Source organism: Phocoena phocoena, chromosome X, assembly GCF_963924675.1.
Source record: "Phocoena phocoena chromosome X, mPhoPho1.1, whole genome shotgun sequence".
In the NCBI taxonomy this organism is placed as follows: Eukaryota; Metazoa; Chordata; class Mammalia; order Artiodactyla; family Phocoenidae; genus Phocoena; species Phocoena phocoena.
This window is the reverse complement of record NC_089240.1, coordinates 87,532,102-87,536,696: the sequence shown is the minus strand read 5'-3', so window position 1 is coordinate 87,536,696 and position 4,595 is coordinate 87,532,102. Positions and strand designations below refer to the sequence as shown.

Here is a 4,595-nt window from a genome sequence, read left to right as displayed (position 1 = left end):
TTTTGGGGTTTTTTTAAAGAGAATCCAGAGATCTAGATATTAAATGTGAACTCTCCCAATTTTAACTGATAATTTAAGAAAATGTAAGTGCTGTACAGACCAAAAACACAACATGTGTTTAGGATAATAGTGCATAACCTCTCTTTCTCCTGCCACAGTCCCAAACATTGTTTTGATAAATATGAGTCAAGATTAAAAACAATTTTCTCTAATGAAGTTCAAATGATATTAGCAGTGTCCCAGCATCTTCAGGATACCTGACTCATTTTGGAATCTGAAGACCTGGGCTTCCTTGAGGGCAAGGACCAAGTTTTTTGTATCTTTGTATCCCCATCAATGACTTCATTGACCTGGATAAAGTAAGTGCTCAATCAACACAGAACAGTTGAACAGCTTTACGCTTTGACCCTGCTACTAAACAGCTCTGTGATCTTGGGTGAATCAAATAGCTTCTCTGAGTGTCCATTTCCTCATTTGGAAAGTACGAGTTATGAGGCTCAATTTTTATAAAAGTGATCTTTATACAAAGATGACTTAATAGTGGTGAAAGACAAGCTAAATAAAGGAATGTTTAAATTCTTCATGAAGAAGTTCCTGAGCATAAACTGGGTAAACCACAACCTAAAGGTCCTCAGATTTGGGGGAAACCAATGCCATACTAAAAAGAACCCTGATGAAAATCAGCTACAGAACAATTTGACACAGACTGAGAAGATGTAATATTTCAGCTTGAACATAAATTAGAGTAAATTGAATGATTAAGACTAAATCCACAACTTTGCCTTCATACACTGTTCAAAATTCTCTACCTAATTAATTTTGTGAAATATGAACATTTCCAATCATTAAAATGTCATAAATTGTGATTGTGAAAGTCAAGTGTCAAGATGAACCGATGAATTGCAATTTAGACACAAAGTTTCCCAAAATTACCTGATCATAACACTCACCTCACAGTGGGAGTTTGTTAAGATACAGATTTCCAGGCCACCACTCCCCTCAAGATTGTGATTTAGTAGGTCAGGGTGGATAGAATCTGTTTTATCTGCATTTCACAAGGCCCCAAAGTGACTCATATGATCAGACAAGCCCCAATGTGACTCATATGATCAGATTTGCTTTCTGATCTTGAGTTCTTGAATCAGTTTTCCCTCCATTCCTACTTCATTGTCTTGGTCAATGACATAATAATTCTGATCCATCAGTCTGGGACCAGTGAAGATCCCTGACAGAACTGAGTCAGACAAAAGGATGTGCTGGTTATATCAGCATGGTTGTGACACTGGCGCAGGTCTGGTCAGAATCTAAGATTAGACAGGAAACAGCAACCAGGTCAATGTGGGTCACAGGAGGCAGAGCATGACTAGATAAGATTTAAGGCACATTATATAATGCCAAAAATGTACCCCAAATCCAGGGAAGGCTCAAACAGATCTGATCATAGCTCCAGGAAAAGCTCAAAGGAAATAGTGGTTTCAGCTACATTCTCCAATTACATTTTAATTAGAGCAGTTCAGGACTTCTGGCTGGCAGTTATCCCAGGAAAAGACCCTTCGGTGAGTGATTCTTAACCTTCTCTGGGTCATGAACTCCTTTAAGAATCTGATCAAAGTTGTAGAATTTTTCCCTCGAAAAATACACAGATTAACATATCCACAAATTACTATATACAATTTCTGAGGTTTCATAAACCACCAATCCTATTCATAGACTCCAGGCTCAGAACCTTCTTCCACAGACCTTAAAGGACCTTGGCTAAACAGAGCCATGTTGAACCTCCTTAGAGGTGAAGTGGGTCTGGGAAGGACTACTCATTGCTTGGAAGGCTGAATTTGATATCAGAGGTTCCTGTGTCCATTAGGCTAGACTGCCAAAATCTATGAAAGGAAGCCCTCATGCTTGTTACTTTAAATTTTTTGGTTCAACAAGTATTATCTATGTAGAGTTCATTTCATTCCAGGCTAGGACCTGAGAAATCAGCAGTGAACAAGACAAACAAAAATGGAGCTTGCAGTCTAGTGGAGGATACTGACATTAAACAAAGCAAAATACATGAATAGAAGTATTGTAAATTGTAAATGTTAACAAAAGAAACAATCAAGGAGTTGAGATAGAGTTATAGGAGGCAAGGATGAAGGAAATTATTCCTGATAAGAAGGTGAGAGTTATCTCTGCAGTGACTCCAGTGATTATATCAAAAAAAAATATCAGATTTGACCAAAAAATGAGGAGATTCTACAAACAACTCTCTTTTCTGAGAATAAGCAACACTGTTTCTTGGTGTGCATGAAGATAACCCAGAGAGTTAAGGAAGTCACTAAGAAGAGTGTGCTGGGGATGCTCTAGGAAAAGAATGAATGCTGAGGCGATTTACAGTCCAAAGGGTTTTGATTTGCCAAGAAGTAAATGAACCTCATGGATCAGAACAACAACCTCCCACATTATGCTCAGGGCCTGGCCTTCCCTCAAGGTACCATGACTCCTAGAATCCCTGTCTTTAGTCTAATGATTCTTTATGGCACAGGACTGACTCCACAGCCTATTCAGAACACCAATAGTCTGTCTTTATTGGAAGAGCAGCGAAGACAGCAGCAGCAACAGCAGCAGCAGCAGCAGCAGGTGGCAGTGGCAGCCATTCAGTAGTCGACGTCCCAGCAGGCAACCCAGGGAGCCTCGGGCCAGACACCACAGCTTTTCCACTCACAAACTCTTAACGACCGCACCCTTGCCGGGCACCACTCCCCTGTATCCCTCCCCCATGACCCCCATTACCTACCCCTGCCACGCCAGCCTCAGAGAGCTCTGGGATTGTGCCGCAGCTGCAAAATATTGTATCCACAGTGAATCTTGGTTGTAAACTTGACCTAAAGACCACTGTACTTCGTTCAGGGAATGCTGAATATAATCCCAAGCGGTTTGCTGCTGTAATTATGAGAATAAGAGAGCCCCGGGCCACTGCACTGATATTCAGTTCTGGGAAGATGGTGTGCACAGGAGCCAAGAGTGAAGAACAGTCCAGACTAGCAGCAAGAAAATATGCCAAGGTTGTACAGAAGTTGGGTGTTCTAGCTAAGTTCTTGGACTTCAAGATTCAGGACATGGTGGGGAGCAGTGATGTGAAATTCCCTATAAGGTTAGAAGGCTTTGTGCTTACCCACCAACAGTTCAGTAGTTATGAGCCAGAGTTATTTCCTGGTTTAATCTACAGAATGATCAAACCGAGAATTGTTCTCCTTATTTTTGTTTCTGGACAAGTTATATTAACAGGTGCTAAAGTCAGAGCAGAAATTTATGAAGCTTTTGAGAACATCTACCCTATTCTAAAGGGTTTCAGGAATACAACGTAATGGCTGTCATCTATTCCTGCCTCCCCCATCCACTTGTTTTTTAATTTTTTAAAACGTATTTATTGGAGTATAATTGCTTTACAATAATGTGTTAGTTTCTGCTGTTTTTTTTTTTTAACAAATCAGTTTTTGTACATTTAGTGGTGTTGTGGACGGCCCCATGTGATGAGAGGATGGATGTTCGGTTGTAGGTTGCAGCATGAAGTGAAGCTCTCCTGCATGTGTACCCCATAAGAATGCCAGGAAGGGGTATTATTTCTGCACAGAGAACACCAAAGTGTTACTGTAAGTTGCTCGAACTGGGCTGCTATTCTGTCAGAGCTGCCCATTTATTTATATTTAGATTTTAAACACTTACTGCTGTTGACAAGTGGGTTTAAGGGACAAAACTTTAAGTGTTAAAGCCACCTCAACAATTGATTGGACTTTATTTTGTTTAATTTCTTCCCTATAAACCACAGTTTTTATATTTCTACAGAAAAGTAAAAATCTTTTTTAAAAGTGTTGTTTTCTAATTTGTAACTCCTAGGGGTTATTTTTGTGCCACATTCCGCCTTTTCAGTATTGCAGGACAGAATAGAAATGTATTAATGAAAACAAATGGCTGTACATATTTTTCTTCCTTCAGAGTACTTTGTACACTAAATGCTGTTTATAAAATTAAAAAACAAACAAGGTGAGAAAAAATCTCCTGAGGAAGAGATCCTCATGCTGAGATCTAGGGAGTTTGCCTTGAGAAAAGTCAGTGGGGAGCACTATAAATGGAAAGAACAGCATACATAATGACCTTGAAATAGGAAAGGGACTGCCTTGTTTAAGAAAGTGAGAAAAAGACCAGTGTGCATGAAGAAGAGTACATGACGTGCAGAATGGCAGAAGATGAGGGTGTCGAATTATAAAGAGGTGCAATCAGGCAGGGCCTTAACAGGTCATGATACCTGACTCTGAATTTTATCCAAAGTGTAATAGAAAGTTATCGAATAGATCTATGTAATAAGTAACATGATTTATTTAACATTTTTAAAAATCACTTTGCTAAGTGGAGAATGAATTAGATGAGGCAAGAATGGAACCAGAGAAACCAGCTGGTATTCTGTTGTAGTGACTCATGTGTGGCTTGACTAAGATAGTGTCCGTAGAAGTCAGAGGTGGATTCCAGATATATGTTGACACTACAATTGGCATGATTGACTGGTGTATCTGTTTCAGGGAAGAGTAAGGCAAGAGGAAAGCAAATCAAGGTTTCAG

At 39.6% G+C, this 4,595-nt stretch overlaps 1 pseudogene; it reads left to right on the top strand.

The window, feature by feature from the left end:
• Positions 1-2,415: 2,415 nt before the first annotated feature.
• LOC136142539 (TATA-box-binding protein pseudogene) lies at positions 2,416-3,347 on the top strand (annotated as a pseudogene).
• The last annotated feature ends 1,248 nt before the right edge of the window (positions 3,348-4,595 follow it).